Source organism: Rhinoderma darwinii, chromosome 1 (assembly GCF_050947455.1).
Source record: "Rhinoderma darwinii isolate aRhiDar2 chromosome 1, aRhiDar2.hap1, whole genome shotgun sequence".
Lineage (NCBI taxonomy): Eukaryota > Metazoa > Chordata > Amphibia > Anura > Rhinodermatidae > Rhinoderma > Rhinoderma darwinii.
In genome coordinates this window covers 14,492,939-14,514,172 of record NC_134687.1, presented here as the reverse complement: position 1 = coordinate 14,514,172, position 21,234 = coordinate 14,492,939, and positions in this window count along the sequence as shown.

The window sequence follows — 21,234 nt, the reverse complement described above, 5'->3', positions numbered from 1 at the left end:
ATCTTCCAGGGTTTCCCTGCTCCACAATATTATACACAGTCTTATAGTCAGTGTCTTTTTTTGCAATGATATTTTTTCTCTTCACAGTTTGGGCTCTAGTCTCCCTTTTGTTCTCAATTGCCCAGTTCTTTATTTTGGGTACTGTGCATGATTCTTTCTGCAATTTCTCCTTCAATATAACCAGCTCACGTGTGCAAACATCCAGACACTCACATTTCATCAGCTTTGCCTTTGGATCAGTCTCTTGGTTAATTTCAGTTCTCAATTTGCGAACTTGCATTTCCATTTTAAAGATATTTTTCTTTGTCATTTTTGTGCACAATTCACCAACATCATGAGATTCAGTTGACTCACCAGCCACCATTTCCAGATCATCACCTCCACCATCTCCATGCTGCAGGTCAAACTCCAGACTCTGGGCTTTCCCAGGATCATCAGCCCAGGACCCCTCCCCTCCACCTGGGTCAGAAGCCATGCATAGTCCTAACAGGGAGCTCACAAGCACACGTCTATCCTCTCCTATGGACAAGAATATAACTACTATAATACTGCCCCCTATATACAAGAATATAACTACTATAATACTGCTCCTATATACAAGAATATAACTACTATAATACTGCTCCTATATACAAGAATATAACTACTATAATACTGCCCCTATATACAAGAATATAACTACTATAATACTGCTCCAATATACAAGAATATAACTACTATAATACTGCTCCTATATACAAGAATATAACTACTATAATACTGCCTCCTATGTACAAGAATATAACTACTATAATACTGCCCCTATATACAAGAATATAACTACTTTTAAGCTGAACACACACAATGTATATTACTTTCGTCTTTCCCGCGCATATTTGCGTGCGCCAAAACCGCAGGGTAATGAGATTGCAGGTTATCTAATGTCCTCGTTGCTGGTTTTTTTGGGGTGGAATTTGACCCGGGGTGCGTATTTTAGAGACAGCGGCATGTCACTTTATGCCGCGATTCCGCACGTGAATTCTATCCCTCTAGTTCTACAGAAATACGCAGCAAAACCCGCAGCATGAAACGCAGCACGATTTCCTTAGCAAAACGTAATAAACGCACCGAAAAACGCATAAAAAAAAGACACCTTCATTTGCGATTTTTGCTGCGAGTTTCTTGAAGTTTCCTGCGGTTTTGCTGCGGATTTACGGAGCAACGTACGCAACGTGTGCATTCAGCCTAATACTGCTCCCATGTACAAGAATATAATTAGAAAAACAATTATATATCAACTTTTATTATTTGGTTAAAAGTAAGTAGTGCTTAAGTCATGGTGCCCTGTCTATATTCTAGTAATAAAGTTTGAGTTTTCCATTGAACTTTTTTTACTCTAGAAACTTTTACATTCTTGAAGGTGATTTAGCCTATTATATAAAGCAATTCTTTTTTAATCTAAATAATTTGGCAGTTTTACAGATAAAAGAAGGTGAAACATCATGAAATGGGGCTGATGCCAGATACCCATCTGTTGATATTATTGGACAATATATATTTAAACCAGTTCTGTTCCATATGTTCTATAATGTGCTGACCGTGATCTTTTTCCACCATACGGCGGCCTCATTCCGTCTCATAAATCATAGTCCACTGACATCCTGGAAGTATTCTTCTAGCTCAGATCAATGTGCTATGGTAACAATTTCGTTTTTCTCCATTATACGAGTGTCTTGGTGTCTTTTGAGGAGTTGGTTTAATACTGATATATTTTACCAAAGTCAAATCGTAATTTAGAGACATCACGCGAAATAGCATCAAGATGTCCTCAGCTCAGCGGTCACCATGGACGTGGTGCATCTTTGGCAGTATTGCGAGTCTGTTCAACATTAACTTCAGTGATAGAACAATTTTGTAAATTAAAGTTTTTTCAAAAATTTCATTTTTTATTGTTGTTTATTCGGGGCAATTATATGTTAGAGATGGAAATTAGAGCCCATCTCCTTGGCAGTAGTTCATGCAAATGAACTAACCCATCCATGGACAGGAGAACCCAGAACTTGTCCTCCCTTTCCTCCCCTTTTAGCTGGGTTTCAAAACTGGTTCCAAACTTTTTACTCGCTAATTTTCTCATGACTGCAGACAACAAAGCTGAATTGAGGTTAGTGAACGCACCACATTGGATGGGGGTCCCTATCCTATTTTCTAGGACACCATCTTACCCTTTATCGCAGCCACATATAGAAGAAATAGCCGTGCATGTGCATGGGCTCTCTCCACTGAAGTCTATAAGAGTTATGGAGACATTCAGGCAAGCTAGTTCCGAGAGCCTCAAAAGAGAGAGCTATATGAATGCGAACGCTAATCGGGGAGTGTGGGTTTCCATAGCAAAATGGCCCCCCTTCATTTCCACTCCACTAGGACTCATTTCCACGGATGGTACGTTTTGGACTTGAAAAGATTAAAGGCTATGTAAACCTTTAAAAGGGATATATATATTTTTTTTAATAACAATGTCAGTCAGTGTGTTTTGTGTAACTTTATAATTATTTTTTATTAAATATTATTTTTACTTTTTGAGATACAGCTGCTTTTGTATTTTGCTTTGTATTTTCTAAATCCTGTTCCCATCAGGTCCGCGGGACTGACAAATTCAGTGTCTCTGACACGCAGGATACACCTATTATCCATCACATGTAAGTTCATAAAGTCTCTGACACGCAGGACCTGCTGACACTGAGCCCATTTTTTTTTTATTTAACTTTTTTTACATGTTTAAATGTTGAAAAGGGGGGCGGGGTAGTCTTATCGAGGAGAGTTGGGACAGGGTAGGGGCTACGCCCTTTCTATGCCCCATCGAGTGAAATCTACACCAGCTAGGAGATTACGTAGATTTTCACTATAATTTACGCCAGTTAAATTATAATAAATTTTCCAAAAGAGTGTTGAGGGTGGCGCAAAAAGGTCAGAAGGTGCAATTTTGGCACAGAAAGGTTGATAAATTACCCCCGACATGTTTGCTCCTTCGGATTTAACACCTGGTACTTGTAGTCCAACCTCCCCGTTATGACAGCTCGCTTGTCTTCTTCGTCTTATCCTCTGGTTTGTTGCATCTTCACTGCCTTCCTGGTGAAGAATTCTGGTTCAGTTCTTGCCATGTTCCTGACATCTTGAGGAGCATATCCATCGCCAATCAGTGAGTACTTTGAGGTCTGCGACCTGGGAAACTTCATAACTCCTTGTAGAGGTTAAGGGTGAAGAACGGGGAGATTGCTTAGACTCTACAACTTAGGTTAGCCAGCGCCAAACCGATTGTGGCTCGGAGAGTCACTTCTCTGGTGAAAATTGTAACACAACCACAAATGACGATGCACTAGTAATAGCGGTATTCAAACACCGCTATCCTATTCAATCCCCACCCCCAGATGAAGGCTTGAAACGCGCGTCGGGAGGGCACCTGTCAGCTAACATAACAACATTTATGGGTAAGCAACCACTTGTATACAATGTCAGTCCTACATTTTTAAGAGAGCAATACCCGTATTACTAGGATATTTTGACATTTATTTTTAGTATTTCTTGTGGACACTCATCCCTACATTTTCTTTTTTTTTGTATTTGGGCTTGTGCCCGTTGTTTTTAAAAGGTCAAAAGAAGAAAAAAGAAAGAATTTGAAAAAAAGAAAAAGTTGAAGAACTGGCCACTTAACCCCTTAATGACCGGGCCTGGAAGTGTCATTTTTCAGTTTTGACCTCTCTGCATATCATTATTTATTTATTTATTTTTGTTATTTATTTATTTTAATCCCCTTAAGGGATAACTTTATTTATAACTTTATTTTTTACTTGTAATGTATTAGCATACTCCTGTATTCTAATACATTATACTGTTTCACTATGACACAGGCTTCTGCTAGGCTGAACCGACAGCCCTGGGGTCCTTTGTAGGTCCCCAGGGCTGACTGCAGAGGGATTCTCCAGTGTTTGGTCACGTCACCGGGTTTCCGATGACGAGATCAAAGTGGGGAGTTCCCATTGATCTTGCCGCGGTCATGGAATGTTTTCTGACCCCAGCTGTATTCAGGAGGCTACTCTGAGATCAGGAGCTGTAAGTTACAACTCCTACTTAGAGGATGAGCACTCACAGGAGCGCTCATTAGCCTCTTCTAAAGCAACGCCAAAAGACGTCGCTGTAGACTAAGCACCTGCACCGCCTGCCGTCAAAAGACGGTGGGCGGTCGTTAAGGAGTTAATAGAATAACAACCTATAGGCTTGAAATGTGTTGGTTTCTTATCCAGGGCATCCATCTTTCCTGGAATAAATACTTTCCCACTTCCCAATTTTGTTTTCCAGTTAAATGCAATTATATTTCGTGCTGCATCTAAAATTCTGCAACAGACCCATCACTTTTCTTTGGCAATTAGATTCACTCTCATATTTATTAGAGCTTATTCTATCATAAGAATTTTATTACTTTCTCCAATAATTTGATTAATTAGAAAAGAAACTTCGGACCGAAAGGTCTTTAATTTTCCACACCCCCGCCAAATATGCAACAAATCACCCGTTATCCCACAGTCTCTCCAACATAACCCGTTGTTATTAGAGTGGAACTGGGCCAATTTCTTTGGATGTAAATATATACGTAAGTGGATTTTTTTGAAGTGTTACAAGATGATTTATACATTTTGTATTTGACAGGTATATTTTATAGCAGTCAGCCATTCATCCAACGGAAACTCTTTTTGTAAATCTTTTTCCCATTGTAGCATCTACTTAAATTTGGCATTAATATTTCCAGATATTAATTTATTATAAATTGTGGATAAACCATTTGAGTGCGCTATAGATTCCATGTCCCGTACAGATTCATTTGTATCCCTCTGACTATGACGTTTAATAGTGAACAAAAGTATTCAGCACACAATGCTGTAGTTAGAAGAAAATCTCGCCAATGACGAGTGTGAAGTTTCAGTCGTTATGACCTTCATCAGGCACTGATGGCTAGCCGCAACTATACCCAGAGCGCCAACTATAGGATTGACCCCTTGCCAGAACGGCTCAGTGCCTGAAGAAGGTCATAACGACCGAAACGTCGCACTAAGTCATTGGCATTTTTTTTAAATAAAAACAAGATTTTCTTCTAACTACAGCATTGTGTGCCGAATACTTTTGTTCATTACGATTGGGTCGGGACCCTGTTGGTGCACCAGTTAAGTCTAGTGCGATATGAACCACTACATATGTAGTTTAAAAGATTCAACAATTTTATATCTATTAATGATACTTTTGATTTGGGCAAGTTTCAAGAAGTCTTCGTCACCTATCTCATAATGCAGTGATAACCGTTCTGGTGAACCAAATTGATCTCTATTATAAAGATCATCTAAGCATAAAATGGCTTTTGATTCCAACCAATTCCTTACATTTTCTTATATACATATATTTATATCTTGCTATGGCAAACTGTTTGGCTGTGCTGGTTCTGGTCAACAACTGTGTGACTCGTCCTTGTTGCATCATCGTATGTCTATGATCCCACATATATGTGTATTTTTAACCCCTTCCCGTTGTAAAAAACTTTCAGATTTTAATTTTCGTTTTATCCTCCCCACCTTCCATTTTTCCGTCGATATAGTCCTATGAGGGCTTGATTTTTGCGGGACGAGTTTTAGTTTTTTGTAGCACCATTTATTGTGCCATATAATGTTCTAGGAAACGGGAAAAAAATTATTTGTGGGGTAGAAAATGAAAAAAACCAATGATTCCACCATTGTTTTTTTGCGTTTCGTTTTTATAGAATTCACCATGCAATTAAAACAACATGTTAACTTTATTCTGCAGGTCAATACGATTACGGCGATACCAAATATATATAGTTGTTTTTCTATATTTTACTACTTTTACAAGTAAAATACAAGTGTAAAAATAGTATTTATTTTGTGTCGCCAAATTCTGAGAGCCATAACTTTTTTATTTTTACGTCGATTAAGTGGTATGAGGGCTTATTTTTAGCGGAATAAGCTGTAGTTTTTAATGCTACCATTTTGGGGTACATGCAACGTTTTGATCACATTTTATTCAATTTTTTGTGGGAGATGTGACCAAAAAAATAGCTATTCTGGCGTGTACATTTTTTTTTACGGCGTTCACCGTGCGGGTTACGTAATGATGTAATGTTACAGTTCAGACTTTTACGGATGCGGCGATACTGAGTATGTTTATTTAATTATTATTTTTTTTTTACATTGCTCTAGGGGGAAAATGGGAAAAGGGTTTTCTTTTTTAACTTAAAAAAAACAACTTTTCTTATTAGTCCCCCTAGGGGACTTCAACCAGCGATCGTTGGATCGCTTGCACTATATACTGCAATACTAATGTATGGCAGTATATTATCTTTCTAACAGGCCTGAGGCAGGGCTTAATATGAGCACAAAGATGGCAGGCCAGGGGGCCTTCATTAGGCCCCCAGACTGCCATAGAAACCATCGCCATCCCACAATTGCATTGCCGGAGGCGCAAGGAGCTGCTAGAGGGGATCACCCCACTCTTTCTAACGATTTAAATGCTGCGGTCGCTATTGACCGCGGCATTTAACGGGGTTAATGAGCAAGACCGCGCTCAAGCGCTATCCCGCTCGTTACTGTGAAGTGTCGATTGTAAGATACAGCCGACGCCCGCATTGTATGGAGCAGGATCAGCCCGTGAGCACGCTCCATACTTCCCCTACCTGGCTCTGACGTAGCCATACGTCAAATATCGGGAAGGGGTTAATCTTTGAAAAATAATAAAATGTATACTTTTCTCCAGGGGCGTAACTAGGAAAGACTGGGCCACATAGCACACTTTTGACTGGGGCCCCCCTCCCCTGGGTGTCACACAACCCCACCCCCTTGTAGATAGTGCCTTTTTTACAGCCCCCCTGTAGATAAAGCCATACAGCCCCCCTATAGATAACGCCATACAGCCCCCCCTGTAGATAGCGCCATACAGCCCCCCTGTAGATAACGCCATACAGCCCCCCTGTAGCTAACACCATACAGCCCACCCTGTAGATAGCGCCATACAGCCCACCCTGTAGGTAATGCCATACAGCCCCCCCTGTAGATAGCGTCATACAGCCCCCCTGTAGATAGCGCCATACAGCCCCCCCTGTAGATAGCACCATACAGCCCCCCTGTAGCTAGCGCCATACAGCCCCCCCTGTAGATAACGCCATACAGCCCACCCTGTAGATAACGCCATACAGCCCCCTCTGTAGATAGTGCCATACAGCCCCCCTGTAGATAATGCCATACAGCCCACCCTGTAGGTAATGCCATACAGCCCCCCCTGTAGATAGCATCATACAGCCCCCCTGTAGATAGCGCCATACAGCCCCCCCTGTAGATAGCACCATACAGCCCCCCTGTAGCTAGCACCATACAGCCCCCCCTGTAGATAACGCCATACAGCCCACCCTGTAGATAACGCCATACAGCCCCCTCTGTAGATAGCACTATACAGCCCCCTCTGTAGATAACGCCATACAGCCCCCTCTGTAGATAGCGCCATACAGACCCCCCTGTAGATAACGCCATACAGCCCCCTTTGTAGATATCTACAGAGGGGGCTGTATGGCATTATCCACAGGGGGGCTGTATGGTGTTATCTACAGGGGGGGGTTTGTATGGCGTTCTCTACAGGGGGGGCTGTATGGCGCTAGCTATAGGGGGGGGGGCTGTATGCCATTATCTACAGGGAGGGCTGTATGGCGTTATCTACAGAGGGGGTCTGTATGGCGCTATCTACAGGGGGGGCTGCATGGTGTTATCTACAGGGGGGTCTGTATGGCGTTATCTACAGGGGAGGCTGTATGGCGCTATCTACAGGGGGGGCTGTATGGCGCTATCTACAGGGGGGGCTGTATGGCGTTATCTACAGAGGCGGCTGTATGGCGCTAACGCCATACAGCCCCCACTGTAGAGAACGCCATACAGCCCCCACTGTAAAGAACGCCATACAGCCCCCCCCCTGTAGGGAATGCCATACAGCCCCCCCCTGTAGGGAACGCCATACAGCCCCCCCTGTAGGGAACGTTATACAGCCCCCCTGTAGTGAACACCATACAGCCTTCTCCTGTAGGGAACGCCATATAGCCCCCCCTGTAGGGAACGCCACACAGCCCCCCCTGTAGGGAATGCCATACAGCCCCCCCCCTGTAGGGAGTGCCATACAGCCCCCCCTGTAGGGAACGCCATACAGCCCCCCTGTAGGGAACGCCATACAGCCCCCCTGTAGGGAACGCCATACAGCCCCCCCTGTAGGGAATGCCATACAGCCCCCCCTGTAGGGAACGCCATACAGCCCCCCCTGTAGGGAACGCCATACAGCCCCCCCTGTAGGGAACGCCATACAGCCCCCCCTGTAGGGAACGCCATACAGCCCCCCCTGTAGGGAATGCCATACAGCCCCCCCCCCCTGTAGGGAACGCCATACAGCCCCCCCTGTAGGGAACGCCATACAGCCCCCCCTGTAGGGAACGCCATACAGCGTCCTCAACCCTCCAAAAAAATGCGACCTACACTGTGTCCTACAAAATACATGTATCCCCTATCCACAGGATAGGGGATAAATGTGTGATCGCTGGCAGCGATAAGGAGAACGGGGGACTGAAAGTCCCCTGAAGTTCTTCATGACTAACCTCTGACTTCCGGCGTCTGCGCAGCTCAATAAAAATGAAAGGAGCGCTGGTCACGCATGCGCACAAGCGCGACCGGCGCTCCATTCATTACTACGGAGCTGCCGACACAGACCCAGGAAGTCCGAGGTTTGTGATGGAGAACTTCAGGGGACTTTCAGTCCCCCGTTCTCCCTATCGCTGCCAGCGATCATACATGTATCCCCTATCCTGTGGAGAGGGGATACATGTCTTTTGTTTAATGGCAGAGCGGGGCGATACCTCCCTGCTCTGCCATAGTGTTCAGTGGCGTCCCGCTGTAGCAGCCAAAGCAGCTGCTAGCGGATCCTCCGGCCATGGTGGGGGCCCGTGCCGGCGGGCGACACGGGCCCCCTCATGCCGCGGGCCCCGTAGCAGCCGCTATGGCTGCTACGGCGGTAGTTACGCCACAGCTTTTCTCATTACTGTACATGGTATGTGATGCCCATTCTGCTCCAATATAGGTTGCCTGTGCAACCTCGGACGTGAAAAGTGGAGGTGCATCCGTGCCGGACGCGTTATCACGGATCCCTCATAGACTAGAGACTAACATGTCTTATTTTTCCACGGACCCTTCACACGCTCCGTTGAAACAACGGCCGTGTGAAAGGCCCCATTGAAATACATGTGTCCGCCACACGGACAAGTTACACGCTCGTCTGAATGAGCCCTGAGGTGTAAAGTGCATCTCGAAACATGACAAAGAACTCCTGCTAGTAGCCCCATTTAACATTTGTGTGGACGAAGCTCATTGGGAGCTATTGTTGTTGTTTTTTGGTTATGAATATGGGTTCTGTCTAGACATACAATTCTTCTTTTATACAAGATTTATTTAAAGTTTTGATAATTTTTGCTATCAAAACTTTTTTTATAAAAAAAAAACATTTGGTCGCAAGATCTTTGAAATGTTCTACATAATCGTAAAAATTCAAGAGAAACCGACTTGTGTAGGATGTTATGTGAGAACCCGTTGTGATCCTCTGATTGGGGGTTCCTTCCACAAAACTCACAGCTCCATTAACGCTACACTTATTCACACAAAATGGAAAAGGATATAAAAGTAAATTGTACACCGGAGTAAAACAAAACACAGAACTGATTTCCCAACAGCCTTTCAACTCACTCTTTCAGTCTGTTGGCACAAATAAATTTACAACTAAGTCAAAGTTACTGCATTGGGTTTGAGGGCTGGTAAGGAAAAAAAAAATGAAAAAAAAATAAAGCGTATAAGTCGATATATTGTGTTCAACTGTAAAAAAACAACAACCCTCAAGTCCTGAATATACAGGACTTTTCCCAATAATAATAAGTAAAGCTCCGCCTTTGATTAACTCTGGATCTACAGTCGACAAATGTAAAATTCTTCAACTTTATAATAAATCTTCATGACTTTTTTGGGTGTTTTCACTAATTTTTACAGTCTGTTTCTTTTCCTATTTATTCTAGAATAGACCTATTGCCCCAACAAGGAGGCTGTCCATAAGGGTAAGTCCACACGCAGCGTAAATTTTGTTGCGGAAAATCGGCAGCATAATACAGTAGCAGCAGAGTGGATGAGATTTGAACAAATCTCCTCCACATGCTGCGTAAATGATAAGCAAAAAAAAAACGCTCAGTAATTGACCTGCAGTGCGGTTTTGTATTGCGCAACATGTCCATTGTATTTGCGTCAATAAAGGAGACTAGACATGGACCGCACATCCACTGTATACTATGATCAATTGCGGATAGGCAAAATTATTAAACATGAACGAGAGGTTCTTTGTAACATTTTGATCAAATTGTATGTAAGCCCACTTGCCACTTCACGGCGACCTCTTGAAAGTGGGTCCCTACTCTATCGGTTGTAGCACCGCATGGCCGTCACCGTCACTGCAGAACCGCTCTTGCAGAGGGAGCAACCCAGAGTCCCAAAAGCACCCGTGCCATCAGGCCAAGCCAAGCCTCCTTGGCTCTGGGCCACGTCCCCCCACAAGTGCAGCACCACAGCAACAGACACCACCCCACAGTAGCACAACAAGTTAACAGATCGAATAAGCTCACAATACCATGCGCCCCCAGTGGACAACTGAGAGTACAAGCAGGAGCAGAAACACTTATGAGGTTAAAATCAGCTGGGCCAAATGTGTGGAGTGCTGGTACTAAGTAAAACAAAATAAATGAGGGGGATAGACTCTATATTATATCAATAAAGGAGACTAGACATGGACCGCACATCCACTATATACTATGATCAATTGCGGCTAGGCAAAATTATTAAACATTAATATTTTGATCAAATTGTATGCAAGCACTTGTTGTTCACTTGTTGTGCTACTGTGGGGTGGTGTCTGTTGCTGTGGTGCTGCACTTGTGGGGGGACGTGGCCCAGAGCCAAGGAGGCTTGGCTTGGCCTGATGGCACGGGTGCTTTTGGGCCTGTGGGTTGCTCCCTCTGCAGGAGCGGTGCTGCAGTGACGGTGACCGCCACGCGGTGCTACAACCGATAGAGTAGGGACACTTGGCTTTTTGTTGTGGGTTTTGCATCCCCATTGAATTCAATGGGGGAAAACCCGCAAAGGAATATCGATGACAACGCAGCATAAATTGATATGATGCGGAATGAAATTTCTCAACGCAGGTAAATTTATTAACGATGTTGCTGCATTTTTTTCCGGAGCGTGGGCATGAGATTTACTAAATATCATCCACTTTGCTGCTACTGTAAATAGTGCGGAATTTCCGCACATAATTCCGTTGCGGAAATTCCGCAGCGTTTACACTAGGTGGAAATCCGGCCTTATCGATTAATGAACTGGGCTACAATGAATATTAACCCCTTAATGACCAGCCTATTTTAGGCCTTAATGACCAAGCAATTTTGTACGGTTTTTTCCATCATCGCATTCCAAGAGCTTTAACTTTTAATTTTTGCTTCGACATACCTGTATCCTTAGGGTATGTGCACACGGCCTATATACGGACGTAAATCGGGCGTTTTTGCCCCGAATTACGCCCGAAAATAGCGCCTCAATAGCGCTGACAAACATCTGCCCATTGAAAGCAATGGGCAGACGTTTGTCTGTTCACACGAGGCGTATATTTACGCGCCGCTGTCAAATGACGGCGCGTAAATAGACGCCCGCGTAGAAGAAGTGACCTGTCACTTCTTTGGCCGTAATTGGAGCCGCTATTCATTGACTCCAATGAATAGCAGCGCTAATTACGGCCGTAATTGACGCGGCGTTCAAGCGCCTGCACATGCCGGTACGGCTGAAATTACGGGGATGTTTTCAGGCTGAAACATCCCCGTAATTTCAGCCGTTACGGACCCCCGCCGTGTGAACATACCCTTATACTTGTGTTTTTTGGGACAAGTTGTATTTTTTAATAGCGCCATTTTGGGGTACATATAATGTATTAACTTTTTTTGGGGGGATAGAAAAAAAACAGCATTTTCACCACTTTTTTTTGCTTCCTAAATTTACGCCGTCTACCGTGTAGTATAAATAACATAATACATTTATATAGCAGGTTGGTACGATTGTGAAAATACAATATTTACAGTGAAGGAAATAAGTATTTGATCCCTTGCTGATTTTGTAAGTTTGCCCACTGTCAAAGACATGAACAGTTTAGAATTTATAGGCTAGGTTAATTTTACCAGTGAGCGATAGATTATATTTAAAAAAAACAGAAAATCACATTGTCAAAATTATATATATTTATTTGCATTGTGCACAGAGAAATAAGTATTTGATCCATTTAGCAAACAAGACTTAATACTTGGTGGCAAAACCCTTGTTGGCAAGCACAGCAGTCAGACGTTTTTTGTAGTTGATGATGAGGTTTGCACACATGTTAGATGGAATTTTGGCCCACTCCTCTTTGCAGATCATCTGTAAATCATTAAGATTTCGAGCCTGTCGCTTGGAAACTCGGATCTTCAGCTCCCTCCATGAGTTTTCGATGGGATTAAGGTCTGGAGACTGGCTAGGCCACTCCATGACCTTAATGTGCTTCTTTTTGAGCCACTCCTTTGTTGCCTTGGCTGTATGTTTCGGGTCATTGTCGTGCTGGAAGACCCAGCCACAAGCCATTTTTAATGTCCTGGTGGAGGGAAGGAGGTTGTCACTCAGGATTTGACGGTACATGGCTCCATCCATTCTCCCATTGATGCAGTGAAGTAGTCCTGTGCCCTTAGCAGAGAAACACCCCCAAAACATAATGTTTCCACCTCCATGCTTGACAGTGGGGACGGTGTTCTTTGGGTCATAGGCAGCATTTCTCTTCCTCCAAACACGGAGAGTTGAGTTAATTCCAAAGAGCTCAATTTTAGTCTCATCTGACCACAGCACCTTCTCCCAATCACTCTTAGAATCATCCAGATGTTCCTTTGCAAACTTCAGACGGGCCTGTACATGTGCCTTCTTGAGCAGGGGGACCTTGCGGGCACTGCAGGATTTTAATCCATTACGGCGTAATGTGTTGCCAATGGTTTTCTTGGTGACTGTGGTCCCAGCTGCCTTGAGATCATTAACAAGTTCCCCCTGTGTAGTTTTCGGCTGAGCTCTCAACTTCCTCAGGATCAAGGATACCCCACGAGGTGAGATTTTGCATGGAGCCCCAGATCGATGTCGATTGACAGTTATTTTGTATGTCTTCCATTTTCTTACTATTGCACCAACAGTTGTCTCCTTCTCACCCAGCGTCTTACTTATGGTTTTGTAGCCCATTCCAGCCTTGTGCAGGTCTATGATCTTGTCCCTGACATCCTTAGAAAGCTCTTTGGTCTTGCCCATGTTGTAGAGGTTAGAGTCAGACTGATTCATTGAGTCTGTGGACAGGAGTCTTTTATACAGGTGACCATGTAAGAGCTGTCTATAATGGAGGCACCAAGTTGATTTGGAGCGTGTAACTGGTCTGGAGGAGGCTGAACTCTTAATGGTTGGTAGGGGATCAAATACTTATTTCTCTGTGCACAATGCAAATAAATATATATTATTTTGACAATGTGATTTTCAGTTTTTTTTTATATATAATCTATCTCTCACTGGTAAAATTAACCTAGCCTAAAAATTCTAGACTGTCCATGTCTTTGACAGTGGGCAAACTTACAAAATCAGCAAGGGATCAAATACTTATTTCCTTCACTGTATATAGTTTTCTATTGTTTTACTACTTTTAGGGTCAGTTCACACGTTGCGTAAATACTGCGGATTTTCAACAATGGACTTTGTTGTGGAAAATCCGCAGCATAATACAGTAGCGGCAAAGTGGATGAGATAGAACTAATCTCATCCTCACGCTTCGTAAATGAGGAGCGTAAAAAACGCTCAGAATTGACATGCGGTGGGGAATTTTATGTCAATTGTATTCGCATAATCGCTGCTTATTTGTTGCAGGTTTTCCCCAGTGAATTCAATGGGAGGTAAAACCCGCAACAAGTAGCAGTTTCAGCCCAAAAAAACGCAACTCAGAACAGAATTTTTTTTTATACTTACCCAGAAGTCTGTGTTTCTTCCTCCAGGCCAGGATCCTGGGATGACGTTTCATCCCATGTGACAACTGCAGCCAATCACAGGAGGCCGTCCTGCTAGCAGGCCGCTTAAATGCTGCAGTTTTCCACAGTGGACATTCCAGGCGAAAAACTGCACCACAGTTTCGTGCAGTTTTTCACCCAAAACTACCTGTGGCGCACAGGACGGATACACTGCATGCTTTTACGCAGCATATCCGCCCCATGTGAAATCAGCCTTACACAGTAAAAATACTTTTTTTTTTCAAAATTATTTTTTTTCGTGTCGCCATTCATCAAGGGCCCTAACTTTTTTTATTCTTCTCCTGATACAGCTGTATGAGGGCTTTTTTTTTTGTGGGCCCGACTTGTAGTTTTTATTGGTAACAATTTGGAGTACATGCGATTTTTTTTAGCACTTTTTATCACATTTTTTTGAAGGCAGGATGAACAGAAAAAAGCAATTCTGGCATTGTTTTTTATTTTATTTTTTACAGCATTCGCCCAGCGGGTTATATAATGTAATTGTTTTATAGTTGGGGTCGTTACAAATGTGTCAATACCAAATATGTGTAACTTTTCTAATTAAATGCTAAAATTATATCTGCCTGCTGCTTCCACTAGGGGGAGCTTACTGTAGACGAATTAATACAGATTCCCATTGAGCATCAATAGTAAACCTGTCTTCAGTCTGCTTTTAAGCTACGTCTTGTAGTGTGGAGGGCCCGAACAATTTGAAATGTATCCTGTGCTGTAGTTCTTTTGTTGCAGCAATAGCGTGTCTCCTTATCCTGCACACTTCAGGATTTAAACATACCCTTGGTTATTTTTTCCCTTTTTTTTAAAAAAAAAAATAATATCAACTTTATCAAATGTTGACAGTTCTGGGGGTTATTTAAATATCAGGCGCCAAATATAATGGCACCAATATCTAAATAACGGAGGGAGGTTAGAAAAAAAATGTAAAGTGCCCCAGGGTTTGTGCAACCCTCCCCATTACATGCTGCACTCAGCTGCACATGTATGGGGAGGTGAAAGGTTCTCTTTAAGTTTTCCACATAAAATGGCGGTTACATTCTTCCATATGGTATGGAGGCACATCTGTTACATATAACTCAATCCATATAATCCGATGAAGCGCCAGATGCAGGAACGGGGGACGCTCTCTCTCTGCTCTCCTTGTGGCTTCCTACCCTTGTCAATTCAGTGGGACGATAAGGCTGGATTCACACGAGCATGTTCGGTCCGTAAAGGATGGAACGTATTTCGGCCGCAAGTCCCGGACCGAACACACTGCAGGGAGCCGGGCTCCTAGCATCATAGTTATGTACGACGCTAGGAGTCCCTGCCTCGCTGCGGGACAACTGTCCTGTACTGTAATCATGTTTTCAGTACGAGACAGTAGTTCCACGGAGAGTCAGGGACTCCTAGCGTCGTACATAACTATGATGCTCGGAGCCCGGCTCCCTGCAGTGTGTTCGGTCCGGGACTTGCAGCCGAAATACGTTCCGTCTTTTACAGACCCAACATGCTTGTGTGAATCCAGCCTAAGATATCTGTCCATGAATGCAGCTTTCTGCTCTGTGTATTGGCTCTCAGCCTGTCAGTAAGGGTAGTGAAGTGTATATAAGGATGAGACTCACCAACATATATGGTGATATTGTTCATTGTCCACAGAATGGATTCCTGTTACTCTCAATAGATGTCAGAAGATTTCCTTCTCTTTAGGCCTCATGCACACGAACGTAAAAACGCCCTTAATTACTAAGACTTCTATTGGCCACGGGTACCTTCCCGTTTGCTCATGGTAAGGTGCCCGGGCCGTTAAAAAATATGGAACATGTCCTATTTCAGGCCGTAATTACGGCACGGGCAGGCCCATAGAAGTCTATGGGGCTCCCGTAATTACGGGTGGCTACGTGTGTGCACCCGTAATTACGGGAGCGTTACTAGGCGACGTCAGGGGATAGTCACTATCCAGGGTGCTGAAAGAGTTAACTGCAGTAACTCTCAGCACCCGGGACATTGACTACCGCTGGAGTTAATAGTATTAAAAGTTAACTTACCTGCTTCTTCCTCCAGTCCGGCCTCCCGGGATGACGTTTCATCCCATGTGACGGCTGCAGCAAATCACAGGCCAATCACAGGCTGCAGCAGTCACATGGACTGCCGCGTCATCCAGGGAGGTCGGACTGGATGTCAAAAGAGGGACGTGTCACCAAGACAACAGCCGGGGTACGTTTGAACTTCTTTTACTTACAATCGCTGCGGAAGCTGTGCCCGAAAGGGCTGCCCCTTCTCTCTGTCCACCACGGATAGAGAGAAGGGGCTGCCGATTAGTGCAAAGCAATTTTGCAGAGAAAACGGGTCCGTAAATACGGGTGGAATACTGGTGCAACGGGCCCGTATTTACGGGCAGGGGTCCGTAAATACTGGTGGAATTCGGGTCGAATACGTGTGACAAAGTACCCGTATTTACGCCAGTATTTACAGGTAGTAAAAAAATACGTTGGTGTGCATGAGGCCTAAGGCTGTTTTCCTATTTCCTGCGAGCTTTACTATGGCCGGATGATGAAGGCAGCCGGTCTCTGGATCCTAGATGGATGGACCCAGGTACCACTCTCCTCCTCTCCAACCGACTCAAACTGCTCGCTCTCCGTCTCTCTGACTCCAACAAACTGCCACTGGACCCCCCTCTATGTCCTAAGCTCCTCCCACCTTCTGGAAACTTCTTCGTCTAAGCCCCTCCTGCATAGGCTGTAACACAGCGCATTGTAACTTCACATTTGTTATTTTAAAGTGACAGTACCTAATAGTGCAAAAATGTCATAAAATACATTTACAACACATTATCTCACAAGTAATGTCTTGGGGGACATTACACTTATATTATCAAAAATCTTCGGTTCTCATTTCACCTTTAAATTTTTGCCTGCAAATATGATTTCTACACCTAAATATCTTTCCACCTCCATAAGGAAAAGGTACCCTTGCATAACTACTATTATCAGAACTTAATATTTCGACCCCTACATGGTGACTAAGTGTATTCTAGTATTCTACCTAAACAGCACACCATATGGTGAGACAAGGTATTGCAAGTGAACAATGAGTTGTTTTAAAAGGGTTTTCCTGCCACAGGACCATTTTTCATACTGATGACTTATCCACAGAATAGGTCATCAGCATATGATCGGTTGGGGTCAGACAGCAAGACCCGCACCGCGGGGCACAAGATGTCTGTGCCGGAAGCAGGTGGCTTTTGTCACAATATAGTGGCCCTGCTGCAGTACTACAATTCAAGTGAATAGGAGCAGAGTTGCAGTCCTGCAGCACGGCTGCTATGCAGTGTATGGAGACTTCGTCTTCTGGCACTGAACACTGCATACAGTGCATAACATGCAGTGCCCAGAGACAGCATGAGCAGCTGATCGGTGTGGGGTCTGGGATGGGACTCCCACCGATTATATACTGATGACCTATACTGTGGATAGGTCATCGGTATTGAAAACAGCCCCCCGGACAACCCCCAGACCCCCGGTTGCCCCCCCGGACAACCCCTTTAATGACAAACATTAAAATTACATGAAGAGTTATCATGATAATACTGAAGACACAGCTTGTTACAGGGCATGTAGAAGCAAAGACTGTCACAGGGGCCTACACAGAGTGGTGTGGACCCACTTTTATGCCTATGGATTTGACGTGGGTCTAAACTAGAAAGTGAAGTCTAAGGGATAGTTAGGTCTTCACCCTTTAACATCTGTACAAAGATGTGGACTTGGCGGCTAGTAGGCCCAGCTAGAGAAGTCTCCGTTGGCAACAACCAACGTGGACAGGCGAGGTACAATAACCGAAGGCAGGATACAGGGTGTCTGGTACCAGCGTAGGTCAGGGCAAGAGGGAGACGTTTACTCATGCTTAGTAAAGCCGGCGTGATGGCAGGCAGCAGACGATCATCGCAATATATAACAAAATAGTTAGGGCAGGCGGCAGATAGGTGAGGTCAGTCCAGGCAGACTGGACTAGAGTCAGCAGCAGGAGAGCCAGGAGGAGAGCGACTGTGGTGAAGGCTGCCAACAGCGTGGGGTGCAGGAGAGATGCCACAATGAATGGGAGCCAAAAAACCCTGGGGACAGGAAAGTACACGGTGAAGGGAGCAGGCAGCGGCCATTACAGAGCTGATTTTAATTCACTTAAACATCCTACATAAGATATATTTACCCTTGGGTAACTACTGTGAAGGATGGTCCATTTGCTTATCGTCTCTGTATTAAATTACATTATGAATTATCAAGCAGGATGCCGAATTACCAAGATATGTATTCCCCATTATTTTACTAACCTTTCGTCTACATAGTTCTGCACGAGTCTCAAAGAAATGTGTTATCTTTATGTGTTCATCGTGTGGTCTTCATGCATCCATGGCTAGTGGGTTGGCTGAACGCCCAGACATAAAATGCAACTACTTGTCGTTATCGCAACATACTCCCTCATGGGAAAAAAACAGTTAACATCACTCCATTGTATGCTTGTCTCCAGGTGTTACCCGATGTTAGCATTTTAATCAATAATTATAATTATGTATTTGAAATATTCTTATGGTCTGCTATTGGCTGAATAAGAATTATTGTCACATTGCCTCTGATTGGTTAACCTCAAGCCTACACCCCTTTTGAATGATATTATTGTAATTGAGTTTGGCAATAAACCGCCAGAGGAGTATTTTGAGCATATCAGATGCGTCTGTGTGTTATTTCTCCTCTCTCGATATATATCGTTATGAAATCTCCTGATTAGGATGCTGGATAAAGTGCCTGGCGTGAGTGTCTGTTGGAACACACGTCTAAATTTCAGTCTAATATATTTTGAGCTATTGACTTCCACGACACTACTATGAGTTAAACTAAATATTTAAACACCAGATGGCAACTTAGAGAATTCTACTATTCTATATAAACATCACACCAAATGGTCAGAGACAGTAGTGCAAGTGAAATGTATCAGGTTTCAGCATATCTTCACTTAAACATACTATATAGGGAATAAATACCCTTGAAAAATTACCATCATCTTAACTTATGTATTTCTATGGTGTATCTGAATGGTGTTTTGCCTTCAGCTTTAAATTACAAGCCCATAAGCATCAATGTTGAGTAAATGCTTTAAAAGATTCAGCTAGATTTCTGTCGCATGATCTTTGGATTTCGCACAGTAACACGTCTCTTTAGATTGACCCCTTCTTCACCCCAACCATATCCATTCTCAGACATACATAGAACTCCTATATTTACAGTGACAGGGACTTCATTTCTCACCTCTTCCAATATTCTTTTGTTATTTTTGCTGTCTACATTTTGTGGTTCCTTTTAACTTCCTCATTTATTATAACTTCAAATCTTTTTGCCAGTAAGTTGGCCTTTGATATTCTGTGTGATGAGTTTTTGTAATCTTTCACATTTCTCAGGAGAGGTATTTTGAGGCTGTTTCTGAAATACATTAATGTTACCTGTGTTTTCTTGACTTTTTGAAATTCAACCAGCTTAAAAAACAAACACAGCAACGAGGCAAGCTTATCAAATATTTGAGAAATGCTTGACCCAAACAAACCTGATGTCAAAGAAAAATAGAACGGAAGAATCAGGGAGAAATAAATTTAGGTGAGCAAAGAGCTGAGGATTGCAGCTACATCTTCAGAAGTAACATGATAACTCTTCAAGTAATGTGAATATTTATCATATGAAACTCAAAAAGTTTTAATTGCGCTACCTTGCCTGACCACATGGTGTGCTGTCATGATAGAATATAAGAATATTGTAAATCACCATCTAGTGGTTATAATATGTGGCACAGTTAAATTATCTAATGCGTCTTCTTAAAGGAACACACTCTGTGTTATGCCTGTTACAGGGCATGAGGGGGCGGAGCATTACTCTGTATTTTTGTTATACGATTTTGTGTCCTCCCAGCCACTAGATGACATAGAAGGAATCCATGTTCAGAACTCTTTTCCATGAGCCAGTGTGGAGAGTCAATGCAAAAAGCAGCTACTGCTCTGGTGGACTCAATGCAACCAAATATTACATGGTCGTCTATTCAGTTAAATGGCTGCCATGTAATATTACATTGCCCTGGGTGCTGCGTGTGGAATTAGGCTAATTTATATCAGCCTCATGGCATTCTACTAAGATAATATACTGTTTTTTTAAAAGAAATAGTGTGCATTAAAATATAGTTGTCAGGATTTTAACCCACAAAATTCTTTGTCCAAGGCAGTTGCTCTCCTCATTGAGCTACTGGTATTGCTGGACAGCCCCACTTCTGAAAGGAAGAAGCAGAGATGGGAACGGCACTCCTTATATTACCTGATAGAATAGTGGTGCACGCCAAACCTGGGCCATGGTCCCAGTCTCTTCAATGGTACCGAAAAAGTGGAAAAGGTAGGCAGCACTCAGTTAATGTGTAGATGAATCACCAGTGGTTTATTCCAGTATACAGCAACATTTTGTCTTGTGTAAGCCTTTATCAAGCTTGAAAATGTCTCTATGGTAGAGTCGAAACTTTGCCTTCTCACTATGGGTGAATAAAGTATTTATTTTTTTGACTAAGCCTATTGGAGTGCCGCTCTTCTTGTGCCGTTGTTTGTTAAAAGTCCGGCTTTGGAGGTCAACCTGGAGAGTGGAGCACGCTAATTTGGATCTGGACTCCTGTTCTCAGTGCTGCCCCATTGAATGTGTATACATATTTATATACACTACCGTTCAAAAGTTTAGGGTCACTTAGAAATGTCCTTATTTTTGAAAGAAAAGCACAGTTTTTTTAAATGAAGATAACATTAAATTAGTCAGAAATACACTCTATACATTGTTAATGTGCCAAATGACTATTCTAGCTACAAACATCTGGTTTTTAATGCAATATCTACATAGGTGTATAGAGGCCCATTTCCAGCAACCATCACTCCAGTGTTCTAATGGTACATTGTGTTTGCTAACTGTCTTAGAAGGCTAATGGATGATTAGAAAACACTTGAAAACGCTTGTGCAATTATGTTAGCACCG